The sequence below is a fragment of the Bos grunniens genome, chromosome 10, assembly GCF_055505025.1.
Source record: "Bos grunniens cultivar Pamir isolate PY7600 chromosome 10, Bosgru_T2T1.0, whole genome shotgun sequence".
In the NCBI taxonomy this organism is placed as follows: Eukaryota; Metazoa; Chordata; class Mammalia; order Artiodactyla; family Bovidae; genus Bos; species Bos grunniens.
Window position 1 is genome coordinate 38,196,499 of NC_141174.1, and position 26,355 is coordinate 38,222,853.

The 26,355-nt window shown below is 43.2% G+C and overlaps 1 long non-coding RNA gene and 3 other non-coding genes across 4 annotated transcripts; 1 reads left to right on the forward strand and 3 right to left on the reverse strand.

Moving 5' to 3' along the window:
• Positions 1–3,117: 3,117 nt before the first annotated feature.
• Positions 3,118–3,189, reverse strand: TRNAH-GUG (transfer RNA histidin (anticodon GUG)). The gene has a single exon. It is a non-coding gene; the product is annotated as a tRNA-His (tRNA).
• A 70-nt stretch (positions 3,190–3,259) lies between these two features.
• LOC147364358 (uncharacterized) lies at positions 3,260–3,909 on the reverse strand. The gene is made up of 3 exons (XR_015134394.1): positions 3,772–3,909; positions 3,542–3,630; positions 3,260–3,398 (listed from the first exon to the last, which is right to left on the reverse strand). It is a non-coding gene; the product is annotated as an uncharacterized LOC147364358 (long non-coding RNA).
• A 772-nt stretch (positions 3,910–4,681) lies between these two features.
• On the reverse strand, positions 4,682–4,753 carry TRNAH-GUG (transfer RNA histidin (anticodon GUG)). The gene has a single exon. It is a non-coding gene; the product is annotated as a tRNA-His (tRNA).
• A 663-nt stretch (positions 4,754–5,416) lies between these two features.
• TRNAH-GUG (transfer RNA histidin (anticodon GUG)) lies at positions 5,417–5,488 on the forward strand. Its single transcript has one exon. It is a non-coding gene; the product is annotated as a tRNA-His (tRNA).
• The last annotated feature ends 20,867 nt before the right edge of the window (positions 5,489–26,355 follow it).

Below are 26,355 nucleotides of genomic sequence, written 5' to 3' on the forward strand. Positions count from 1 at the left end.
GCTCCTCTGCCCATGGGATTTTCCAGGCAAGAGTACTGGAGTGGGGTGCCATTGCCTTCTCCAACACATACATACATATATACATTTGGGATTTTTTCCGTCCAGATTCAGGATTTACCAAGGTTCCCCTGTTGCACTGTTTACTTCTTTACTCTCTTTAAAATCTTGAAATATTTCCCATTTTTTTTCTTGCTAGTTTGTTTTTCATGACATTGCTCATTTTGAAATGTCCAGGGCAGTTGTCATGTAGAATGTTTCACATTTTGGATTTTTCCATAGTTTCCTCATGATTAGATTCAGGCTTGACATTTTTTAAAAAAAAAGACCACTACATTTGAGATGATGTGGACTTTCCAGTGTGTTACACTGGCAGGCCAGTCAATAGTGCTCATTGTCCTTTATTGGCGATGCTAGGCTTGATCACTTGGTTAAACTGGAGTCCATCAGATCTCTCCATTTCACAATTTAGAGTAAGTTGTGGTGTGATAACCTAAGACTATTAGCTCCCAACATGTTTTACCCAGCGGTCTTAGCTTCCATTGATGATCTATGCTTACATTTGTTATTACACTGGGGATTGCAAAAGGTGACTCTAATTCTGTCATTCTGCATTTATTATCCGGCATTCTTCTGTAAAGAGAGAGTTTCTCCTCCCCCAACCCCTCCACCCAATCCCTGTGGTCTCAAAAAAAATTTTTTTTAATTTAATATGTATAATCCATTACCATCATTTTTTTAATGCTCAAAACTGTCCTAAATTGGGCCAGTAAGAGCCCTTTCAAGAAGCTTCTGGATTCTGTTGACTTGGTCTTGCCAGTCTTTAAACACTTACTTGCTTTCTCACATAAGATATTCCAGACACAACTTGTACTTACCGGTCTGCAGTTCTTGTACTTGTAATCAATTTCTTTAAAGGGGTCTTACTCCCTTTAGTTGGAGATGGCAGTTAAAAGTTGACTTTGTACTTTAAAAATGGCTATTTAATATCTCATCAAATGAACATACTTTATCACTTTATTTGTTGATCATTTAGGCTATTTCCATTATCCTCCCTTCTAAATAACTGTAACAAACATCTTTATGTGGATAACTTTTCCAAGTTTAGGATAATTTCCTTTGGCAAGATTCCCAAAAGTGGAGTTATTGGGGCAAAGAGTGTATATTTTTTTCTGACTCTTGTTACACGTTATCCGTTTGCTCTCACAGAAGGTTTTTAAAGTCAACGACTTTTATGTGTTAAGACCAGTGACTTCTCATTTCTCTTTCTCCTGTCTGCTGACCTCGTCTATGCTTAAAGTCCTCTTCTCCCAAACTTTTCTTGAAATGACACTGTTCTCTTTTCTCTCAAGACAAATCCTGTCTTCCTCCCTTAACGTGCTAAGTTTGCACATGTCCCAAAGCCTAGTCCTTAGTGCTCACTTCCCTTGCTGGGTACTGCGTGGGATGTCCTTACTTCTATTTGCTTACCTTTGAGTGCCCAGTCCCATTCTGAACTCTCATTCCTTCTGGTTTTGTCTTTTTCTAAGCCTGGCCCTTGCCTTTGGTCTCCAGCCTTGCCTTGCATTCATCTCTGTCCACAACCTTGAGAAGACAAACATATCCCAAATATATTAATTCTGTTCTTAGATATTCTGCATGTAGATGGAGCTTCATTTGAGTCATGTTTTCTGGTATAAAAATAACATGGTTCTGTGTTGCAAGAATACAACTTAAAATGCAGCCATACAGCAAACTGGGCCACTTATCTCATTTATGGACTCCATAAGATATCTCTGTTCAAATATTTATGAGGAGGCTGTATTCTTGGAACACAAACATAGTAGGATTCAGTTCTACCTTCACTGAACTTGAATTTTCTAACTTGAGTGGTTTGTGATTTAAGTTGGATTCTGACAATAAGGAAGAAATGGAAGTCCAGTTCAGTTCAGTCTCACAGTTGTGTCTGACTCTGCGGCCCCATGGACTGCAGCATGCCAGTCTTCCTTGTCCATCACCAACTCCTGGAGCTTGCTCAAACTCATGTCCATCCAGTTGGTGATGCCATCCAACCCCTCCTCCTCCTGCCTTCAGAGGGTCTCCAAATGAATTCTGACCTTCCAACCTAAAATCAAAAGAGGGCCAATTCCCAGCAGAGCCCAGGCTCCCATCCAACCGTTTTTTTTTTTTTTTTTTTGGGGGGGGGCAAGGTAATGAATGCTTTTCCCTTATCTTATCAACCCAGAGTTCCACCCTCCCCAACCAGGAGCCTGTGCCTGGGGAGAAAAAGGACTAGATCAGGTGGGTGGAGATTCCCCCTGGGGTATGTATACTCTTCTGTAGTGGGAGATAGGTTACCAACGCAAATCTAAGACTTCAAGTTTAGTCTGATTTCTGGGGGTGAGGAAGAAGAGATGTCACCTGTACTATGGAAGAAGCAAGCGGGAATATATGTGCATACATGTATCAGATGACCCTAAGTGGTAAAGAACCCGCCTGCCAATGCAGGAGACATAAGAGAGAAGGTTTCAACCCCTGGGTCCGGAGGATCCACTGGCGGAGGGCGTGGCAGCTCATTTCAGTTTTCTTGTCTGGAGAATCCCGTGAACAGAGGGCTACAGTCCATAGAGTCGCAAAGAGTCGGACACGACTGAGCGACTTAGGACTCAACACGCATACATATACAAATATTTATTTATACAAAGACTGCCACAGAAAAATATATTGGAAACTGACGACGATTGCTAGATAGGGTGAAGAATGAGAGGGAGACAGTTTTCACTGGGCTTGTGCTTTGTATTCTCCATTTGAAAATGAAGACTTTTTTTTTTTAATGTATGAAAAGGAAAGAAATCGCGAGGCCACAGGGTCGCTGTTTTGTTGGTGTAAAATGATTTTGACACTGATTTTCAATTTTTTTCAGGAGGGAAAGGGTTACAATTTGTTTGGTCTAATGCTGCATTCAGAGGATTAAATGAGAATTATTGAAGGTGGCGATCGGAGGTGGCTCAGTTTTCAAAGTAGAGAGATGCAGCGTTTCGTTTCAAAAAAGTGAGTTATGATTTATATAAAGCGTCGTGGACTAGGGTGGGAAAAGGAATTTAAAAGTAGAGGTCCCTTGCCGTGCCATTGTTGCCACAATGCCGTGACTCGGATTCGAACCGAGGTTGCTGCGGCCACAACGCAGAGTACTAACCACTATACGATCACGGCGAGCTACCGGAGACCTGTCAGGCGAACTTTCGGATTGTCTTCTTCAACAGTTATAGGCCTTCCCATTCTGCACGTCACCAAAGGGTCCACCTATGGGGCGGGTTCAGGCCTAAGGCCGAGTCTGAGAATGCGCAGGCGCATTGCTCTTTTGCCAGTTGCTCCGGTTCTCTCCAGTTTGGGTCCATTAGCTACCCGAGATGGTGACGATGCTGTAAGAAAGAGTGGGTTCCATGTAAGGGAGGTGGGAGTTAGGGGGTACCACTTGGGCATCCAGGGACGGGACTGGCCGTGAACTCAAAATGTTCACAAACTGTGTAACTCGCCTTCCTTGGAGGAATCCCATCTCCTGTACCTTCGAGACCCTTCCAGCACCGCAGATCGGCAGAGGGGAGCTCCTGAGGGCTTCTCTTTGTTGATTCCCCGAGTGACCGAACGCTGCCTCTGAAGGAAGACACCCCCAGAATTGGACTGGCTACTTAGAAGGGACTCCATGAATGTATCTCAACCTGCTGTTCCCCTCATCTGCAGCACCCCCTTCCTTGCTTCCCTTGCTCCCCCGACGGCATTGACTCGTCCGCTCACCTGTGTTTCCGCCGGATCCGGTGCCGTCCTCTGTTGTGTCCCTGGGCGCAGCAGGGAGGGAGCCCGATTTTCCTTCTGGATACATCGGAGCTCTCGTCCGCAAGGCGCCTAGAACCAGGCTGAGTCCACAGTAGGCAGTGCCTTTTTGCTAAACAGAACGTGCCACTGGTTCTAATGAGTGAATCCAGAGGGACCACCCGTCTTTCTCCAGTGTCGTCTGCTCTAATCACTACCCCCTTCCCCCACTGCAGAGCAGTCGGAAGGATCCTGCTAAACCCGAATGGAATCTCACTCTTCTAACTCTCTTCCCAACACCCTTCGACTGCGGAGCCTTTAACAGTTCATCTTGTGGACTTTCCTCAGTGTCGTTTCCCATTTCTTAGTTACTTGCTTTCAACAGGTCCTTGAGAAGCGCTTAATACTACCTTTCCGACCAGGGCCTGTAAGCGTCGTGGGGATGAGATGAAGAGAAGACCTGCAAAGAGGAATTCTCTTCGTTCCATTTCAAGACCTTAGCTCACGAGATTATCCTGGCTGCTTGCTGCTTGACAAATTCCCTTTCTGCCTGTAAAGAGCTACTTCCAAGGTCACTTGTTCTGCGAAGACTTCTGTTACCGGAAGCCCATTTCCAGTGCTGCTATGGAAATTTGTACATATGTTAATTTTAGCACTTTGCCTCTTGAGTGTTCTGTGCTTTGTTTGGGTTGTGCCGGATAACGTACGTAGCCCAGTGTAAGCGGAAGCCTATATTCTTCCGAAATCCAGTGTAGCTAGACCTGGCGTAAATATCGTTTCTGTCACAAGGGGATTGGGATCCATTTTCGAGAAAATTGCCACAAACTGAAGATTAAAAATAAAATGGGGGAGAACGCTAAAATGCAGCCCCCTTGCCGTGCCACTGCTTTCGCAATGCCGTGACTCGGATTCGAACCGAGGTTGCTGCGGCCACAACGCAGAGTACTAACCACTATACGATCACGGCGAGCTACTGGAGACTTGTGTCTTTCGCTTCTCGCCTGAGCTCTTCTCTGTTTAAAGCCCCGCCCCCTGGCTGTGACATAGCTAATTCCCGCCCATCTTAAACCTCGCCGCTCTGCCCGGGCGTACGCAGGCGCACTGTCTTTCAGCTGTGTCAATATCAGTCCGCACTCTTCCGCGGGACAGATCTTGCGGTTTCACTACCGCGGTGCTAGGTATCTTGGGGTTATCTTACTCCGCATCTCGAAGAAAGTTGTGCTGGGGACCGGAAATGATTTTTCTTCTTGTGAGAGTTAAGAGACAGTCCCATTCCCAGCCAGAGCCTGTTCAGACAGCACGAGCGCCAGGGCACAAAGGGTGTGAGGAAGAGACCGGCGCCGCTATTCGGGCGACCCGCTGGCGCAGGCCTCACATCCCCTCCAGGCTGCTTGAGTCCGGTTCGCAGGCCCGGCGTCCCAGGGGTCCTTTAGTTTGCAAAGTACTTTAACGGTCCAGGCGGACGATCAACAGAGACTTCGGCCCGGAGTCTACGGCGCCTTTACTCCGCTTCAGGCTTTGTGCCAGAACCAGAGGGGCTGATAGTGAACGACTTGGGCAGGCGAGGGCGGCAGCCATCTAGACGAGGACAACACTGGGTGACGCATTACTCGCGGCGTCCCAGTAGCTCGCCGTGATCGTATAGTGGTTAGTACTCTGCGTTGTGGCCGCAGCAACCTCGGTTCGAATCCGAGTCACGGCATTGTGGCAACAATGGCACGGCAGGGGCGTCTTTTTTAGACTTGGGAAGCAGTATTCTTCTGCGGTTGTTCCCTAACTGCTTCTTGACATTAGGTCAGGGCTGAAATTATATTAATAACTCGGCAAAAAGTGAACCCAGGGGCTTCAGTGAGTCGGCCAACCGTCATCTTCTGTGTTATCAGACTGTTTAATTTTGGGAGGTTGTTCCCTGGGTCGGGAAGATCCCCTGGAGAAGGAAATGGCAACCCACTCCAGTACTCTTGCCTGGAGAATCCCATGGAGGGAGGAGCCTGGTAGGCTACAGTCCGTGGGGTCGCAAAGAGTCGGACACGACTGAGCGACTTCACTTTCACTTTCCGTGTGGTACTCGTTCTCTTTCCTTATTTGCTATCAGTGGTGAAATCATATTTTGGGTTCTCAAAAAAAAAAAAAGCCTCATACTTTCTAGTCAATACTTTGGAGTGCAGGGATTATAGGAACACTGTGCAAACGTTTATTAAGAATTAGAAGAGTGCAGATTAGACAATACACCGTGACTAGCGAAAAATCTGACCGCTCTGGACGAATTGGTACCGGTAGCCACTATGAGGTTGCGGAAGAGTTTGTGGCCTCCGTCTCCTCAGCCTTCTGGGTGGGAGGGCTTTTTCTCCTTGAGGATTTTTTTTTCCTAACCTACCTCAGGTTTAAAGCAAATACTATTCGTTACTTTGTTTTGTGAGCACTTGTGAGCACTTTATCCAGGTTTCGGAAAGGCAATGGCATCCCACTCCAGTACTCTTGCCTGGAAAATCCCATGGATGGAGGAACCTGGTAGGCTGCAGTCCATGGGGTCGCTAAGAGTCGGACACGACTGAGCGACTTCCCTTTCACTTTTCACTTTCATGCATTGGAGAAGGAAATGGCAACCCACTGCAGTGTTCTTGCCTGGAGAGTCCCAGGGATGGGGGAGCCTGGTGGGCTGCCGTCTCTGGGGTCGCACAGAGTCGGACACAACAGAAGTGACTTAGCAGTATCCAGGTTTAGCAAATTTAAGTCTGTCATTTGGCAATAGGCAAATGGAAGTAAGTTTTGGAGTTTGCTTTCAGGTGGCTGGGTAGTGGCTGTATCACTGTCAAGGAGGGAATGAGATAGGACTCAGTGAACAATGAGTCCCTCCAGCTTCTCCCAGAGGACCTGGGGTGGGGGGGTGGAGGTAGGGGAGCGGGGCGGGTCCGGGGGGGCGGGGCGGAGTTCAGGGGTTGTAGGGAAGTGGCAGAGTAAGTCAGGAAGAAGTGGGGTTGTGCTCCCTTTACTGACAATATGTCTACAAAAGCATACTGAACCCTGTAAAAGCAAGACACTGGAGTGTTGTAATTTTCCAGGTCTCCTTACTGCCACTTCCCTAAATTTGATGAGTGTAAAGCCATACAACAGGACAACTCAGAGAATGGAATGAGGAAAGATGAGCCTGAGAAACTTGCCCAACTTTGGACACTGATTTAAGTGTTGTCCATATAGAAAATCAACATCACCAGCAGAAAAAGAACCAGCCAAGAGGAATGTGACAACCTCTGTTCCTCTGACCACTTAAATAACTACACAGGTTTTAAAATCTGCAACCTGGAATAAGGTGTTAGGGTAGGAAGCAATGAAAGGATCCAGCTTTTCCCCAGTGGCCTTCCCTCCAACCCCCTGTTCCTCTCCTGCTGGTGCTTCAGTGCTGCACAATGAGCTGCTCTCAGAATCTGGAGAGAAGTTCTGGTGCAATCACTTTCCAAGAGCAAAAGGAGTCAACCAAGAAAATAAAACCCACAAACATACATCACTGGACATAACCCATTCTAGCTATTCACATCCAATCCAAGGCAACTGAAGTGTCTTCTGAGATCAGGAATGTAGTAAAGAAAGCTGAACAGAAAGTTTCCGGGTGCAGGAAGATTAACAGAGGGGCAGTGTGTTCTCCTAGTTTCTGACTGCTGACCTTCTTGGCAGATATACAAATACCCTGGAGATGGGTGTATCCAGCTTTTAAAATGACATAATATCCCCTCACTCGATTCCTCTTGCTCTGATTTCAGGCCCATAAAACAGACTTTTGGTAATGATATGCCAGCCCACGTAGACATTCCTGCAGGGAAAAGCATTGCTTTGAACAAGTTTCTGATTAGTTGGTGTTTGTTCTTCTTACTTTGCCATTTGGTTTAGACCCTTGAGTCTAGTTGGTATGATTCATTTCCCTTCAGTCTGCTTATCTCTTGGTGCGCTGACAAAATGTGGAGTTTACAGGCTGGCAAAGCTGAGAGCTAGAGACACTGGCCTGGGATGACCTTATAGAGACTACTGCTCTGGGACACCCTCTCTGAGCCTTCAGCTCCCTCCCCTTAACTTCTTGATGTAAACCACATTTTTCTGTTTCTGATTCTGGGAATGTGGTCCCTTCCTCTACCCCTTCCAGCTGGAAGGCAGAGCTCTTCTCTAGGGTCTCAGCATCAGGAAAGAAGCAAGCAAACCTTCTAGGGCCAAACCTTGAAGGGAACATATGTTTATATGCTTCACAGTGTTTGCCTAAACAATCAACCCCCGTGGCTTTCTGGAGTTCTTGGTGCATCTGGAGTTGTGACTGCTGTAGCTGTCAATCACCACACGGGTGCAGTACAGACTGGACCAGCATCCTTTGGTGTCATCTGGAAGCTAGTTCAGATTCAGAATCTTGGCTCACAAACTGGAACTGCTGTATCAGAATCTTCATTTTAACAGGATTCTCCACAGATTATTCATTTGCACCATAGAGTTTGAAAAGTGCAGGTATGGTTGAGAGAACCACCTGACTCTAATGGAGCCCTTCATTATTTATGCTGTGGATTTTGGGGGTTAGTAGAAGGGACCTGCCTGAGTCTGCTGGTCCTCATTGTCTACTGGGCTTCACTGATGGGGGTGAAAGGGAAGTTTTGAGGAGGAGAAGATGGATTTCTGGGAGGGAGTCACTGAGGGCCCGTGTTTTGGGGCACTTAGGAAGGAGGCAGCAGCCCTGGACTTCCACTAGGAGGTACTGCACCCCAGGGAGTGGATGTAGAATGCTGAAGCCAGATGAAACTTACTCTTGAATATATCACTTTGACTTTAGCCGCTATAACACTGAGCCCATTCCTCAGGGATTCTCTGGACATTCAGGACTCAAGTTTCAGTTATTTATTCATTCAGCAAACTAGCATAGTGTAGCTAAAGTGCTGTGCATCATGGGGGAACTGCAAAGCTGTATATCTTACTTCTTGCCCCAAATAGTTATTTTCTAGCTGGGAGAAAATGCTAGCCTATAGCAACAGTCAGAAATGACACAAGAAATGCTGTAGAAGAAAGACATCTCTTGCTGGAGTGGAAGGAAATTCTCCAAGGAGGAACTGACATAAACTTCCAGAATTGTAAAATTATTCAAGTTTATATCCAGCACTTCCCTCATTCTGATCCCCTTCCACCTCTTTATGTTGTCCTTACCATATTAATTCTCATTCATTTGATCAACTATTTATTAATGGCCTACTATGTGCCAGGTAGTGTTCTAGTTTCTGGGGTTATAGTAATGAATAAGACAGATACGTTGCTCCCGTAAACCTATATTCTAGTGCAGGAATCAGAAAGGAAAGTTAAATCAAAAATAAACAGAAGAAATTGTGCCAATGGAAAATAATGTGTTAATAGTGTCTTTTTCCCCGCCTATTATCCCCTCAGCTCCCTTGTCTATGGAAAGTATGGTGACTGATAATAGTAAATTGCACACATTTGTGCTTTTTGTCTAATATACACAACTGTATAACCACCTCCACAATCAAGATCTAGAGCATCTAGGGACTTCCTTGGTGGTCTAGTGGTTAAGACTCCACCCTTCCAGTGCAGGGGCCACACCCTCAATGATTTAACTAAAAGGCTGTTCAGAATAAAATTGGTTTTCATCTTACCTCTGATTTTTGGAAACCTCTGTTCTTGTAAATATATATTGCCAGCATCATCCTGTCACTGGATGGGACTCTTTCAACGGCCTGACAATGGGCTCTTGAAGGGGTCCCACTTCAGAATCCTTGGAAATGAATTGTCAAAGGAGACATACTGACAAAACAAAAGACGCATTATTGAAAAGGGGCACTCAGGCAGAGAGCAGCAGGGTAAAGAAACTGGGAAGAATTGCTCTGCCTCGTGTATCTCACAGTCTCAGGTTTTATGGTGGTGGGGTTAGCTTTCTGGGTTGTTTCTGGCCAATCATCTTGGTTGTGCCTTCATTTGATCTGCCTCAGGCCCTTCTTGGTAGTGCGTGCATCTCTCAGTCATGATGGTTTTCAGCACAAGGATTTCTGAGAGGTTGTTGAGACATATTATCAACTGGTATCTCCTCCCCTTCTTGGCTCCTCTTAGGTTTTCTCTGGGTTGTTTTTGGGCCCCACACTGGTTTTCAGTCCTTTTGAAGCATCCTGAAGTGGGAGACTTAAGCAAACCTGTTACTGGTTGTGCCTGGCCAAGGCAGGCAGTTTTGGTCAACAGTTCCCTAACAATCCTATTATCTTTAATTTGCTTGGGTCTCAGAAGGCATAGTACAGATTTTATGGTTCTTAAAAAGAAAATTGTTGGAATGCTTTATTTATATTAAAAATATTCTTAAGTTATTTAGATATACGTGAGCAGTTTTTTGACAGTGGAAATCCTGGCAATTTTTAGAAAAAATTGTTGAGTCAATTCTGAGTGATTTAGGGGTCTGCTTTCCTGGAAAACAGCAAGGCAATGAAAGCTCAGTCACTGGACAACAGTGCATCTTGAAATTGTACAGAACAAGTGGTGACTTGCCCTAAGGTACTTCCAAGGTAATGCAAAGGCCCAGCATTTTAATAAGGCAGAATGTTGGGATTGGAAAATATGCAGAAAATGAGTCTGGTAACACTTCATAACAGCTTTATAGAAAAACCCGTAGGTTTCCAATGGTCTCTTTTTGGCTCTCCTCCTAGGCAGTTGATTATGTATCTCTTTGGAAAGGGCAATAGTCTTTGCGATTTTTGTCCAGCACTGTGACTACCCCAAGACATGGCAGTGATACAGGTATGGTTGTAGTCAACATAGTTCTCCTACTTCCTGTCTCTGACTACTGATCTGCACACTCCTCCCCTTCTCCTTCAGCCTATTCTAATAGGCCTCCTTCCTGCCACCCTCTTCCTACTCTGGCCTCACCTCACATATATATGTATGACTTTATAATCAGGTCCCATACCCTGGGGTCCTGTTCTTTAACTTTCCAAGATAATTAGTTAATTATTTAAGGTCTTATCGTAAATGCTTTATAATTGTTTATTAGCCTTTGCTGAGGTTTATGCTGTGCCAGCATCAAGGGCTTTATTAGTTTTCTATTTCCTGGGAAATGGGAAACACTACCATGTCAGCAATCCTGCTTTGCTGATTTAAGCTTCACTCTCTTTTAGACATAAGCTTTGGTTCCTAAGCTTTCCCTCTCAGGACTCTTAAACCTTCTTTCCTACAGTTATTTTAGGAGAACTTTATCCAGTTCCCTTCAGAAGGATCCAGCTGACCTACTAAATGGTTGAAGACTGTTAAAAGTATTACCCTCATACCCCAAAGTAACATGACCATTTTAATGGAGACATCTTAAGCCCAATTTCTTGATGCTGAAACCGTGAGACCAAGACAGACCAAGGGAGAGAAGATTCTCTGTACCACCAGGGCCCCATGGTATGCCTGGATCTTCAAAGGTTTCTTGTCCTGCAAAGTCTGCCTCATTTGTGACTTAATATCTAAGATGTGGCAGGACTTCCCTGGTCATCTAGTGGTTAAGACTCCAGCTTCCCCTGCAGGGGCATGGGTTCCATACCTGGTCAGGGAACTAAAATTCCACGTGCCATGCAACGAAGCCAAAAAAAAAAAAAAGGCAAAACCCAAATGGAAAAACAAGCAGAAATCTGAAATTCAGTTAAAGTTGGAAAAACGAAATTACTATTAAAAAAATATCTAAGATGTGGCAAGGGAGAAATGGAGTATAAGAAAAAGCAGTGTTGTGTCCATTTGTGAGGAATAAAAGATATATAACAGGAAGGAATTTGGCTTGGGTAAGAGTGGGCCTAGAAGATTTGTCTGCTCGTCAGAACCTCTCTGAGCATAAATCTTAAGTATTATAGAGGAAGCAGGTGTCTTGTTCTGCTCAGGCTGTCATAGACTGAGTGGCTTAAACCTAATGTATGTATGTATTTGTGCTGGCCAGTTTATTTTCTGATGAGGACTCCCTAACTTGCAGATGGCCGTCTTTTTGCTTTGTCCTCACATGGTGGAGAGAGAGTGACTACTCTGGTGCATTATCTTATAAGAACAATTTTTTTGTTTGTTTATCAGTTGTTAAGTCATGTCCTACTCTTTGCATTCCTATGGACTGTAACACATCAGGCTCCCCCATCCTTCTCTATCTTCTGGAGTTTGTTCAGATTCATGTCCATTAAGTTGGTGACGCTATCTAACTATCTCATCCTCTGTTGTCGCCTTCTCCTCTTGTCCTCAGTCTTTCCCAGCATCAGGTTCTTTTCCAGTGAGTTGTCTCTTCACTTCAGGTGGCCAAAGTATTCAATAGTAATAACAACAATATTCCTATTGGACTAGGGTCCTGCCTTTATGGCCTCATTAAAACTTAATTACTTCTTTAGTATAAATATAGTCACATTAAGGTTTAATGGTTCATCATATGAATTGGGGGTTAAGTAAGTGTTAGTCACTCAGTCATGCCCAACTCTTTGTGACCCCATGGAATGCAGCCCACCAGGCTCCTCTGCCCATGAGATTTTCCAGGCCAGAATACTGGAGTGGGTAGCCTTTCCTTTCTCTAGGGGATCTTCCCAACCCAAAGATCGAACCCAAGTCTCCCACATTGCAGGTGAGTTCTTTACCAGCTGAGCCACAGGAGGAGCCTGAATAGGGAGGAGAGGGGCACAATTCAGTGCATTAGCAGTGGGGAGGTCTTAATCCAGACCCCTTGCTCTATGCCCCAGAAAGGTCAGGGCATGTCCTCCAGTGGTAGAGCCAGCATTCTGGAATTTTGGAAACAGGGACTGGAGGCTGGAGTGAGGCTTATAAATCTCTGCTAGGAGCTGAAGGGCACCCTGGGTACATGTAGTGATACAGTATTTAGTGTTGGCTTCACATCCACACAGGCCTAGATCTCTTAGCATCTGAAGTTCCTCTGCTCAGAAGATATAACTTCTGTGGCCCACAGGTCCACAGCCCAGGGCCAATAGGTGTTCAGTTTAAGGGTTGTGAAAAGGACTCCCTGGCCTCCAAAATTCGTTCAGTCAACAACTAAAGAGCCAGGCACTGATCTAGGCACAGGGAAAATAAACCTGACTATGACAAAGCCCACCTACCTCTTTTGCTCACCAATTCTGCAAAGCCCTTTACAGGGCACAGAAACTACAGAAACTACATGGTTACTTCCTGACTTTGGTTCCCAGGGAAGCAGCCAATCTCTGATCTTTTCCTGAGGACAGATTTTGATCAGGCTGGAGAGGAAGAAGACAGGATGGAGAGGAAGATAGGATGGAGAAAAGGGAAAAGAGAGGGGGCTTTAGTGCCGAAGACTGGCTTCCCAGTCATCTGTGCTGTCCTTTATTGCATGTTTCAGACATGGCCTCTCCTTTCCATGCCCCTATCTGACCCAGGCAGGGCCCCTTCTCCTACTCTTTATGATATGGTCAGTGGTTTCCTTGGAAAGGCTTGCAGAGGTGGAGAGGACAGGAGGTAAGTGAGGAGATGGTGGCCACCACTCTGTTCCATCTTCCTTGCAGGCAGGTTCTACTCTTTTAGGCCATGGAGTCAACAGGCCTGGAAGAGTTCTTGAGAACTGACCTATGGACTGAATCACAGGCAGAGTTTGCAGACTTCAAAGCTAGTGCATCTGGAGTGCCCTTCCCTACTATCAGAGTTGCCTTAATTCCTTTCTGCAGAATGCCATTATTTCAAAACTTATCTTTATTGCAATACTTGCTTCTAGAAGGCTTTATCAGGAACTGAAACAGCTTCCTGGGAGAGATGTGAACTGAAGGTTTGAATCAGTGCCCCAGCTGTAATGCCCCATCAGCACCCTCTGATTAGGGGAGACAAGGGGATTTGGGAACCTACGGATTGGGAGTTCTCAACTCTACTTAAGAAATACCCAGCTGTTTGGATTCAAAACAAAGATTTCCACTTATCAGCAGTTGGGCAAGTTGTTTAACCTCTTTAAGTATTTCACCTTTCTAAGCCTGAGTTTCCTTGTGTGGAAAACTGGGATAGTAATAGTACTTTCCTCAAAGGTGTGTGGATAGGATTACATGAGAAAATGAATGAAATACATGTCAGGCTTGGAGTAGTGCCTGAAATATGATAAGTGAACAATATAGCTTAAAAAAAAAGCAGAAGGATCCATATTAGGATGTTTATACTTTAGGTACTAAAGTTTTGAGAGCATCTTACCATTTATACAGACATTTTTTCTCCTTTCCCTTTTGTTCTCATTTAGTAGGCAGACTCTCAGTCTTGTAGGCAGATTAATTTATCACTTCCATTTTTCAGAAATGGGACTCGAGACTCAAGATGGTTAATATACTTTCCCTAAAGGCACGAAGTCATTTCTCGTGGAGTCTCTGACTCCAAATCTCTCCAATCCTACCTTAAAAGTTAAAAAAAAAAAAAAAAGAAGAAAGAGAGGTAGAGAGAAAAACCTTGAAATGCTTAATAACTAATATTTTGGCCAAGGATTACTTCCTTATAACTTGTTTTTCAAACAAGAATAGACTTTCACCAATAAGGTATACTTAGAGCACCTAGGAGGAGGGTCAGAAGTGAGAAATGAGCACCAATTTTCCTAGACTTTGTCCACCTCACAATTTAACCATGGGAAATAATTAGCCAACTACAGATCAGTAAGGAATACTAGAGATTAGGCTTTTCTAATCAGAATCCAAGGCAAAAGTCTCCCAAGAAGTTCAGCAAAAAGAAAATTAAGATTCTAGTCACAGTCCTGTAAGACTAATTGTGGGAGGTTTTTGTTAATGCCGAATCTCTAGACCACATGACTGTGGTCGCAGGGCCTCACTGAGTTCTTCACGAGCCTCATTCATTCCCCCATAAAGCCTTTAAAAAATACTAAATAATTAATTAGTCAGGCTGCACCGGGTCTTAATTGTGGAACATGGGATCTTTGATTTTCATTGGGGCATGCGGGATCTCTTAGTTAGTTGCAGCATATGGGATCTGCAGCATATGGGATCTAGTTACCCAACCAGGGATCAAACACCCAGGCTCCCTGCATTGGAAGCATAGAGTCTTAACCATGAGACCACCAGGGAAGTCGCTCCCAGGATAAAGCCTTGACTGCTCACCCACCTGCTCCCTGACACACACACCCTCATTTCTGACTGTCTTAGTCACCAACTCCACTCTGCAGGGACTGAGGTGGGGTGGTCCCCACAGGAATTTGGGAAGCTGTTCCCCAGAGATCCGTCTTTCACAGCTTTCTTAGGCAACGCACTGCAAGATGTAACAGAAGTGGGAAACAGAGAGGAAGGGGTATGAGAGACAGAGATGAGAGAGAGAGGGAAGTAGAGTCAAAGAGAGAAATTACAAACAGGATGTTGAGAAAGAATCTTTTTTTTTTTTTTTTGAGAAAGCATCTTTAGGAATAAGATTTCTTAACACCAGAGCAGAAAGGTTAATTCCTTAAGACTTACCATAGTTTCACTCTGCTTTCTGTGGTGAGAACATTTGGTTGATCTTTCAATTAGGTATTTCTAGAAACTCTTTACTGAAAGAACAGGCTATCTAGTGCTTGGTCTTTGAATTGGCCAAGACCAATACTTGTGGTATGGAAGGGTATTTATCATCTCCCTCCTCTGTTCTCACATCCTTTACACTTGCAATGTCTCATTACTCTGAAAGTAACCTGTGTGGGAGACAAAGCTAAAGAGAAAAAGACCTTAAATTTCTCATAGACAAAATTTAAAAAACAGCAGAATTACATAAGAAATGGCAAACATTTCAAAAAACAAATCATAGTTGAATATAGAAAACATTAAAAAATAAAGGGGTCCTTGGAAAACACTTGTCATTACCACCCATTTAAATCTGCCATTTAACTGTACCCAGTAATTTGCATGGCCTGGTGTTTAGGGTCCACCATTTGCAAAATTGTGACGTTGAAGAGATGAATCTTTAAATGCTTCCCTTTGCACCCTATTCCATGTCTTCTTTTTCTCCTTCACAAGGTCTTCTCTCAGGGAACATCCCCTCTGATGAGAGGGAACAAAGGCCCTAGCTCTAGCCCAGACCCTGTACCTGGCTTGGACATATGCCTAGCTCTACACAAGGCCAAGTGAGGAAAGTACCACTACGGGGACAGAAGGAGAAAGTAAGGATAAGGAAAGCTTTACCTAGAGGGTAACAGAGGGAATTTGGAAGGAGATGGCATCTGACAAGATAAGTGTAATTTCACGTTTAGAACAATTAGTGCTGAGACATCAGTGAATCATCTAATTGGAAAGGACCTTCAGGTTTTTGGGAAGACAGGAGAGTGAGGGGAGACTTCTCAAGGTCACAGGTAGAGAGAGGGACTGGATGTCATCTTCATGAAGAGGAAAGTGTGTAATAGACTGTCAGATTCACCGCAGGCCCAAGTGCACAACCAGCAGAGCGGAGTCCTTACACCCTGCCGATCAGGCAGTTGTTTGCAGCTTGATGCCCTGCACTGCCCACAGTCAGTTCAGTTGTGGTTAACAAGACAATCTTAAAGGTCCAGTTTGCTCTAAAAATCTGTTAGATTCTACAAGATAACCTGCCTCACTCCTCCAGATGGCAGCTGTTTTATGATCCTGGCTGGCACCAAGGCCAGAGGGAATTGAGCATGGGAGGAATGGGAGGGCCGTGAAGTTCTTTTCCTTGGAAATTGATTTTTTCAGTTACCTTTTTGGAAGCAGGATAATTTCTCAATTTGTTCTCTTCTTTAGCTGATAACAAGATAATGTAGATCTGTATCCACTTAACAGTAGCTCAGTTATTGATTGGAAAGTTGAAATTTTCAGTTTGCTGGTTCTCTGCCTTTCCTTTAAATGTAATTCCTTCATTTTATTTATTTACTTAAGCCACGCTGCATATGGGATCTTAGTTACCCGACCAGGGATCAAACCCACGCCCCTGACAATGGAAGCATGGAGTCTTAACCATTGGGCCACCAGTTCAGTTCAGTTCAGTTGCTCAGTCATGTCCGACTCTTTGCGACCCCATGAATTGTAGCACGCTAGGCCTCCCTGTCTATCACCATCTCCCGGAATTCACTCAAACTCACGTCCATTGAGTCGGTGATACCATCCAGCCATCTCATCCTCTGTCGTCCCCTTCTCCTCCTGCCCCAAATCCCTCCTAGCATCAGAGTCTTTTCCAATGAGTCAACTCTTCGCATGAGGTGGCCAAAGTACTGGAGTTTCAGCTTTAGCATCATTCCTTCCAAAGAACACCCAGGCCTGATCTCCTTTAGAATGGACTGGTTGGATCTCCTTGCAGTCCAAGGGACTCTCAAGAGTCTTCTCCAACACCACAGCTCAAAAGCATCAATTCTTCGGCGCTCAGCTTTCTTCACAGTCCAGCTCTCACATCCATACATGACCACAGGAAAAACCATAGCCTTGACTAGACGGACCTTTGTTGGCAAAGTAATGTCTCTGCTTTTCAATATGCTATCTAGGTTGGTCATAACTTTCCTTCCAAGGAGTAAGCGCCTTTTAATCTCATGGCTGCAGTCACCATCTGCAGTGATTTTGGAGCCCCCCCAAATAAAGTCTGACACTGTTTCCACTGTTTCCCCATCTATTTCCCATGAAGTGATGGGACTGGATGCCATGATCTTTGTTTTCTGAATGTTGAGCTTTAAGCCAACTTTTTCACTCTCCTCTTTCACTTTCATCAAGAGGCTTTTTAGTTCCTCTTCACTTTCTGCCATAAGGGTGGTGTCATCTGCATATCTGAGGTTATTGATATTTCTACCAACAATCTTGATTCCAGCTTGTGTTTCTTCCAGCCCAGGGTTTCTCAAGATGTACTCTGCATATAAGTTAAATAAGCAGGGTGACAATAGGGAGGTCCCAATTCCTTCACTTTAAACAGTTTTCCTCCGAAGACTGCTAAATGACGGTAGTGTGGTATGAACACTGGTAGACCTATCCTTAGAGTTCAAGAAGGGATCACTCATGTGGGAAGATTTCATGGGTGCCAGAAAGGTCCTGATGATCAAAGCTATGCTAACTAACTCCTTTTCTTAGGGCATTATTTCTTCAGTATTTGTTATCCAACAAGTGTTTATCAAGTACGTGTTGTGTTACAACCCTAGGAGAAGCACTGTGCATTCGATCTGCAAATGATGCAAATGTTTTGACTGTTTGTTTGTGTGTTTGTGTTAATTGTGTTACCAGGCTGCTGGAGAGCCTTCCTGTCTGTCTGACAGATGGTTGAGGGCATCTTAGAGGAGATTGGAATTTGTTTGGAGGTGAGACGGGAGCAGGAATGGTTTCATGAGTGTGTGACCTAGGCAGTCACACAAGGCCCACTCTCAGAGGGGTCCCATGCTTGCTTTGCTCTGCTGTCAACATCTGGTAATTCTTTTTTTGATCAAGGAGGGGCATGTTTTAGTTTCACACTGGGCCCCACAAATTATGGAGGTGGTCTTAAATAAGAGAGATTCTTCCGGAGAGAATTCTGTATCTGGGGGCAGAAGACTATAGGAATAATAATACAAGTTGCATAGGAGTGGACGAAAAGGCACCATACACTACTCCAAGCTGTGAATTTGTCCATAATTATTTGTTGAATTGAAGTTAGGGAAAAAGCTGTCCCTATCAAGCATTGAGATAAATAAACACTTCATATAAATCAACTTGATTTAGGATTCTGTTGAATGGACACTATAATTACCCGCATTCATTCTTAAACTAATGCTGCTTTGTTACAGCCAACTACCATTCTGTTTACAAAATGGTAGTCAAAAAATAAAAAAAAATACAAAAGAACAGTAATGGAAAAAATCACACAAAGGAAGAGAGCAAAAACAAACAAGCAAAAAAAATGATAGGCAAAGTTTTTATATAGATGTCTGCTTCACCTCTTTGCCTATCCTCTGCCCTCCAGTGTAATCTGCTATTTTTTGAAGCTGTAGATCTGAAAGTCCTGAAAGGCAGAATGAAGACTTCTTAATTGTATCTATTCCTGCTGTAGAATCCAATACTGATCTTCACAGGCCTTTATTAAAAAGCTTTTTCCCGGAACTTCCCTGGTGGCACGGTGGATAAGAGTCCACCTGTGAATGCAAGGGACACAGGTTCGATCCCTGGTCCGGGAAGTTTCCACATGCTATGGATCTAAGCCTACGAGTCACAACTGCTGAGCCCACGTGCTGCAACTACTTAAGCTTATGCACCTAGAACCTGTGCTCCACAATGAGAAGCTACCACAATGAGAAGGCCTCTCCCTACAATAAAGAGTAACCCCTGATCTCCACAACTAAAGAAAGCCAGTAGAAAGCAAATAAGACCCACTACAGGCAAAAGAAATGAAATTAAAAAGATGCTATGCAGGCTTCCCTGGAGGTCCTTTTTTTTTTTTCTTTTTTTAAAAAAGCTTTTTTCCAGGACAGGACCCTTGTCTGTGTGGGTCACGACTGTGTCCTCAGCATCCAGCACAATAGTAGGCACTCATAATTACTCACGGATTTCCACTTCTGGCCAAGATGGAGTGACAAGGTCCAGCCTTATCTCGTTGTAAACAACTGAAAACATTTTCAGATATTGGACAACAGGCAGCACAGGATGGTGATCCTTGAAAGGGCAGTAAGATGAACCCTGTGACTGTCTTAGCTTACTGCCTGGAAAGGGTTTCCAGGCCCATTGATCTCATGGGATTCAGAGTTCAGTTCAAGATGGCTGGTATTCACAGGACAGAGTACGGAGGAGGAGAGAGTAACAGAGAGAAGGCTGATAAGGACATGCATGTGAAGAAACCACTGAGACCTAAGAAAGAAGAACTGAAAAAGAGCAATCAGAAAAACCCTTAGAGCTTGCACAGGACTGGGAAACTACTGACCCAAGTGGAAAGACCTAACTCTTGGGGCATTGAGTCAAATTCTCAGGAAAGGATTGTTTCAGTAGTAGAGCCAAATTAGTCCTAGTTTAAAGGCTGTTTTGTTTTTCTTTGGCCTCAAGACAGGTGGGAACTTAGTTCCATGTAGGAAACCCACACCCCCTGCAGTGGAAGTTCAGAGTCTTAACAACTGAACTGCCCAGGAAGTCCCTTTAAAGGCTGTTTTGGATCTCTGTAACAAAGCAAAAAAAAAAGACTTGCTAGATTCAAACTGTTTCCAAGTAATAACTTAGCTGTATTCTAGAATGAAGTCCAAAAGTATTTCAGATCAGATCAGTCGCTCAGTCATGTCCGACTCTTTGCAACCCCATGAATCGCAGCACGCCAGGCCTCCCTGTCCATCACCAACTCCTGGCCAACCATCTCATCCTCTGTCGTCCCCTTCTTCTCTTGCCCCCAATCCCTCCCAGCATCAGAGTCTTTTCCAATGAGTCAACTCTTCGCATGAGGTGGCCAAAGTATTGGAGTTTCAGCTTTAGCATCATACTTTCCAAAGAAATCCCAGGGCTGATCTCCTTCAGAATGGACTGGTTGGATCTTGCAGTCCAAGGGACTCTCAAGAGTCTTCTCCAACACCACAGCTCAAAAGCATCAATTCTTCTGTGCTCAGCCTTCTTCACAGTTCAACTCTCACATCCATACATGACCACAGGAAAAACCATAGCCTTGACTAGACGAACTTTTGTTGGCAAAGTAATGTCTCTGCCTTTGAATATGCTATCTAGGTTGGTCATAACTTTCCTTCCAAGGAGTAAGCGCCTTTTAATTTCATGGCTGCAGTCACCATCTGTAGTGATTTTGGAGCCCAGAAAAAAAAGTCTGACACTGTTTCCACTGTTTCCCCATCTATTTCCCATGAAGTGATGGGACTGGATGCCATGATCTTTGTTTTCTGAATGTTGAGCTTTAAGCCAACTTTTTCACTCTCCACTTTCACTTTCATCAAGAGGCTTTTTAGTTCCTCTTCACTTTCTGCCATAAGGGTGGTATCATTTGCATATCTGAGGTTATTGATATTTCTACCAACAATCTTGATTCCAGCTTGTGTTTCTTCCAGTCCAGCGTTTCTCAAGATGTACTCTGCATATAAGTTAAATAAACAGGGTGACAATATACAGCCTTGACGTACTCCTTTTCCTATTTGGAACCAGTCTCTTGTTCCATGTCCAGTTCTAACTGTTGCTTCCTGACCTGCATACAAATTTCTCAAGAGGCAGATCAGGTGGTCTGGTATCCCCATCTCTTTCAGAATTTTCCTCAGTTTATTGTGATCCACACAGTGAAAGGCTTTGGCATAGTCAATAAAGCAGAAATAGATGCTTTCCTGGAACTCTCTTGCTTTTTCCATGATCCAGCGGATGTTGGCAATTTGATCTCTGGTTCCTCTGCCTTTTCTAAAACCAGCTTGAACATCAGGAAGTTCACGGTTCACATATTGCTGAAGCCTGGCTTGGAGAATTTTGAGCATTACTTTACTAGCATGTGAGATGAATGCAATTGTGCGGTAGTTTGAGCATTTTTCGCATTGCCTTTCTTTGGGGTTGGAATGAAAACTGACCTTTTCCAGTCCTGTGGCCACTGCTGAGTTTGCTAAATTTGCTGGCATATTGAGTGCAGCACTTTCACAGCATCATCTTTCAGGATTTGGAATAGCTCAACTGGAATTCCATCACCTCCACTAGCTTTGTTCATAGTGATGCTTTCTAAGGCCCACTTGACTTCACATTCCAGGATGTCTGGCTCTAGGTCAGTGATCACACCATCGTGATGATCTGGGTCGTGAAGATCTTTTTTGTACAGTTCTTCTGTGTATTCTTGCCATCTCTTCTTAATATCTTCTGCTTCTGTTAGGTCCATACCATTTTTGTCCTTTATTGAGCCCATCTTTGCATGAAATGTTCCTTTGGTATCTCTGATTTTCTTGAAGAGATCCCTAGTCTTTCCCATTTGTTTTCCTCTATTTCTTTGCATTGATCGCTGAAGAAGGCTTTCTTATCTCTTCTTGCTATTCTTTGGAACTCTGCATTCAGATGTTTATATCTTTCCTTTTCTCCTTTGCTTTTCACTTCTCTTCTTTTCACAGCTATTTGTAAGGCCTCCCCAGACAGCCATTTTGCTTTTTTGCATTTCTTTTCCATGGGGATGGTCTTGATCCCTGTCTCCTGTACAATGTCATCAACCTCAGTCCATAGTTCATCAGGCAGTCTATCTATCAGATCTAGGCCCTTAAATCTATTTCTCACTTCCACTGTATAATCATAAGGGATTTGATTTAGGTCATACCTGAATGGTCTAGTGGTTTTCCTACTTTCTTCAATTTAAGTCTGAATGTGGGAATAAGGAGTTCATGATCTGAGCCACAGTCAGCTCCTGGTCTTGTTTTTGCTGACTGTATAGAGCTTCTCCATCTTTGTCTGCAAAGAATATAATCAGTCTGATTTCGGTGTTGACCATCTGGTGATGTCCATGTATAGAGTCTTCTCTTGTGTTGTTGGAAGAGGGTGTTTGTTATGACCAGTGCATTTTCTTGGCAAAACTCTATTAGTCTTTGCCCTGCTTCATTCCATATTCCAATGCCAAATTTGCCTGTTACTCCAGGTGTTTCTTGACTTCCTACTTTTGCGTTCCAGTCCCCTATAATGAAACGGACATCTTTTTTGGGTGTTAGTTCTAAAAGGTCTTGTAGGTCTTCATAGAACCGTTCAAATTCAGCTTCTTCAGCGTTACTGGTTGGGGCATAGACTTGGATTACTGTGATATTGAATGGTTTGCCTTGGAAATGAACAGAGATCATTCTGTCATTTTTGAGATTGCATCCAAGTACTGCATTTCGGACTCTTTTGTTGACCATGATGGCCACTCCATTTCTTCCGAGGGATTCCTGCCCGAAGTAGTAGATATAATGGTCATCTGAGTTAAATTCACCCATTCCAGACCATTTCAGTTCACTGATTCCTAGAATGTCGACATTCACTCTTGTCATCTCTTGTTTGACCACTTCCAATTTACCTTGATTCATGGACCTGACAGTCCAGGTTCCTATGCAATATTGCTCTTTACAGCATCGGACCTTGCTTCTATCACCAGTCACATCCACAGCTGGGTATTGTTTTTGTGTTGGCTCCATCCCTTCATTCTTTCTGGAATTATTTCTCCACTGATCTCCAGTAGCATATTGGGCCCCTACTGACCTGTGGAGTTCCTCTTTCAGTATCCTATCATTTTGCCTTTTCATACTGTTCATGGGGTTCTCAAGGCAAGAATACTGAAGTGGTTTACCATTCCCTTCTCCAGTGGACCACATTCTGTCAGATCTCTCCACCATGACCCGCCCATCTTGAGTTGCCCCACGGGCATGGCTTAGTTTCATTGAGTTAGACAAGGCTGTGGTCCTAGTGTGATTAGATTGACTAGTTTTCCGTGAGTATGGTTTCAGTGTGTCTGCCCTCTGATTCCCTCTTGCAACACCTACTGTCTTACTTGGGTTTCTCTTACCTTGGGCGTGGGGTATCTCTTCACGGCTGCTCCAGCAAAGCGCAGCCATTACTCCTTACCTTGGACTAGGGGTATCTCCTCACTGCCACCCTTCCTGACCTTCAACGTGGGATGGCTCCTCTAGGCCCTCCTGCGCCCATGCAGCCACGGCTCCTTGGGGTTGCTCCTCCCGGCCACCCTTGGCCTCGGGCGTGGGGGCGTGGGGTAGCTCCTCCCGCCCGCAGCCCCTGGCCTCGGACTCGGGGGAAAGGAATGTAAAAAAAATGCAGCACCCAACTGTGTAAAACTCATTTTAACTGCCCTCTGACTTGAAATTACCATTTTAAAAAAATTTAAATTTACTTTATGTAATAATGCATAAAAATAGAGCTTGTAACAAGAGGGGAAATCAGTCAGAAAAAACACAGAAGGACACATGATAGATATACAGGACAAAATCTTTGAAGCAAGTATTTTAATATTTATTGTATATCCCATCCCATATGTATTAAAATATTGTTCAAGAAGGTAGAAGAAGTAGGTAGGAGAGAAAGTAGGAGAGCTTTAGTAGGAGAGAAATAGGAGGTACAAAAAAAGAAGATATAAAAAAGATATGCTTGAAATTAAACTTCTAGAGATAAAAAAATACATCATCTGAAATGAAAAGTACACTGGATGGGGTTAGTAGCAGCTTACACATTGCAGATGAAAAGATTAGTGAACTTGAAGACATAGCAATAGAAACTATTTGAAATAAGCATAGACAAGAGAGACATAACACTGTGTTAAAAATCTGTGGAATATCATCAAGGGCCTGCTACAAATCTGATTGGAGTCCCAGAAAGAACAGATGGGTGAGACAAAGAAGTATTTGAAGATATTCTATTTAAAAAATTGTATTGTAAGGTATCTTTTGTTAAAATTCATTTTTTTAGTACATAGTAATATAGTTGATTTTTATAATTTGTTTTTGTATACGCTTGTAGAGATCATTCCCTCCATCAGTATGTGAGAATTCCAGTTGCTCTGCAAACTCATCTGTACTTAGAATTGTAATTTTTTTTCTTTTCTTTCTTTCTTTTCCTTTCCTTTTCTCCACCCCCACGCCCCGCCCCCCCAACCGGCCCATCCCCCGCCGTTTTAGTTTTAGCCATTCTAATGGATATACAGTGGTATCTCATTGTAGTCTTAATTTGCCTTTTCCTGTTGACTAATGAGGTGGCATCTTTCCATAGGCTTTTCTGCCACCTGATATTTTCTTTGGTAAAATATCTAAATCTTTTGCCCGTTTATCAAGTTGTTTGCTTGTTTTTTTCTCAATATTCAGTTTTGTGAGTTTAAAAAATATTCTGGTTGTAAGTATATTATCGGATTTGAAATCTGCAAATATTTCATACCTATTTGTGGTATATCTTTTCATTCTCTTTGTGGTGTCTTTTGGAGAGCAGAAGTTCTTAATTTTGAGGAAATTCATTTTATTGTTTTTTCTTTTATGGATTGTGCTTTTGACATTGTATCCAAGAAATTTTTGTATAGTCCAAGATAACAAAAATTTGCTGTTTTTTTTTTTTTTTTCTCTAGAAGCTTTATGCTTTCTGAGTTGGGATTTCAGTCCTTGACCCATTTTGAGTTGCTTTTAAAATAGGGCACAAATTATGAATTGAAATTAATTTGTCTTTTTTGCATATGGATACCCAGTTGCTGTGGTGCCATTTGTTGGAAACATTATCCTTTTTACATTGAGTTGCTTTTATAACATGTGGAAAACCAGTTGACCATATATTTGTGGGTCTATTTCTGGACCCTATTCCATTGACTATGTGTCAGTGCTTTTTCTGACACCACACTGCCTTAATTACTTTCTCTTCATAATAAGCCTCAGTTTTAATCTGCTCAGGCTGCCATAACAAAACGCCATAGACTAGGTGGGTGACTTGTAACCCAGGTTACTGATTGGCTAAACAAAAATTGTAAAATTTTAGATTATCTGGATTTTCAAAATTGTTGTTTTAATGAAGGGAGCAAGACTCTCCAGCGTTCTGCATCCTTAATAAAAGATGGAAGTCTTATTCTCTTTTTTTTCCCCTCAATTTTTCTCTCTGTGCTGTTCTGATGTTTTCTGTTGACCACTTTTTGAGTTCATTCACCCTGCCTTTTGCTTTATGTAGTTCATGAAACCATTTCAGTTAGCCTTTAATTTCTAGAATATGCATTTTTTTTTACAGATTTTAATTGTCTTTTCTAAATCTCCCATCTTTTCATCTGTTTCTCCACCTTTCCCCTTATTTTCTTGAAAGTTTAATCATAGTTATTTTAAAGGCCCTATTTGATATTTCTAATATCTGGATCATTTATGGATTTGTTTCTATGATGTGTTTTTTTTTGAGGGGGTTGGTCATTTGATCCTTCTTTTTTTTTTTTTTTTTTTCGTTTTAGAATCTCTTATATTTTAAAATTAGGTGCTGGACATTGTAATTGAACATTTGTAGAGGCTCTGGATGATGTTATATGTACTTGAAGAGGGTTAACATTTCTTTCCTCAGTCAGATAAGGTAGAAGTGGATTGACTTGATCCTGTTGAGGCTTTGTCTTAAGCTTGCTATTTCAGCCTTGTCTTTCCCCTGGTAAACTGGTGAAGTCGCTCAGTCGTGTCCAACTCTTTGCGACCCCATGGACTGTAGCCTGCCAGGCTTCTCCATCCATGGGATTCTCCAGGCAAGAATACTGGAGTGGGTTGCCATTTCCTTCTCCAGGAGATCTTCCCGACCCAGGGATTGAACCCAGGTCTCCCACATTGTAGGCAGATGTTTTACCATCTGAGCCACCAGGGAAGTCAGTACAAAAGAAATGTCCTAGGGCATAGTATTTATTCTTTAGACATGTTTCTTATTACTAGGCTATGGTGCCTTTAGGGTCTCAATAGAAAACTTGATGTGTTTATCGAGATCCAAAACAAACATTTGTCTATCTGGCAGCACATGGTTGCTGAAATCTCTGGTCTTTAACCACTCCAAATACTGTTTTTCACTGAATTTTTTGGTTTCTTGTTTTGAACATCTAAAATTTTTGAGTTGGCCAATGACTTTGAAATTTGGTTGCAGGTTTTTAGGCTCCTTCTTCATAGTTCTTTTTTTTTTTTTTTTCTTTTCTTTTTCCCTTTCAAAAAGACTGCTTGTGATTTGGAAAATAAAATGTCCTCAGAAAAAGAACTAAGATGAATGTGGA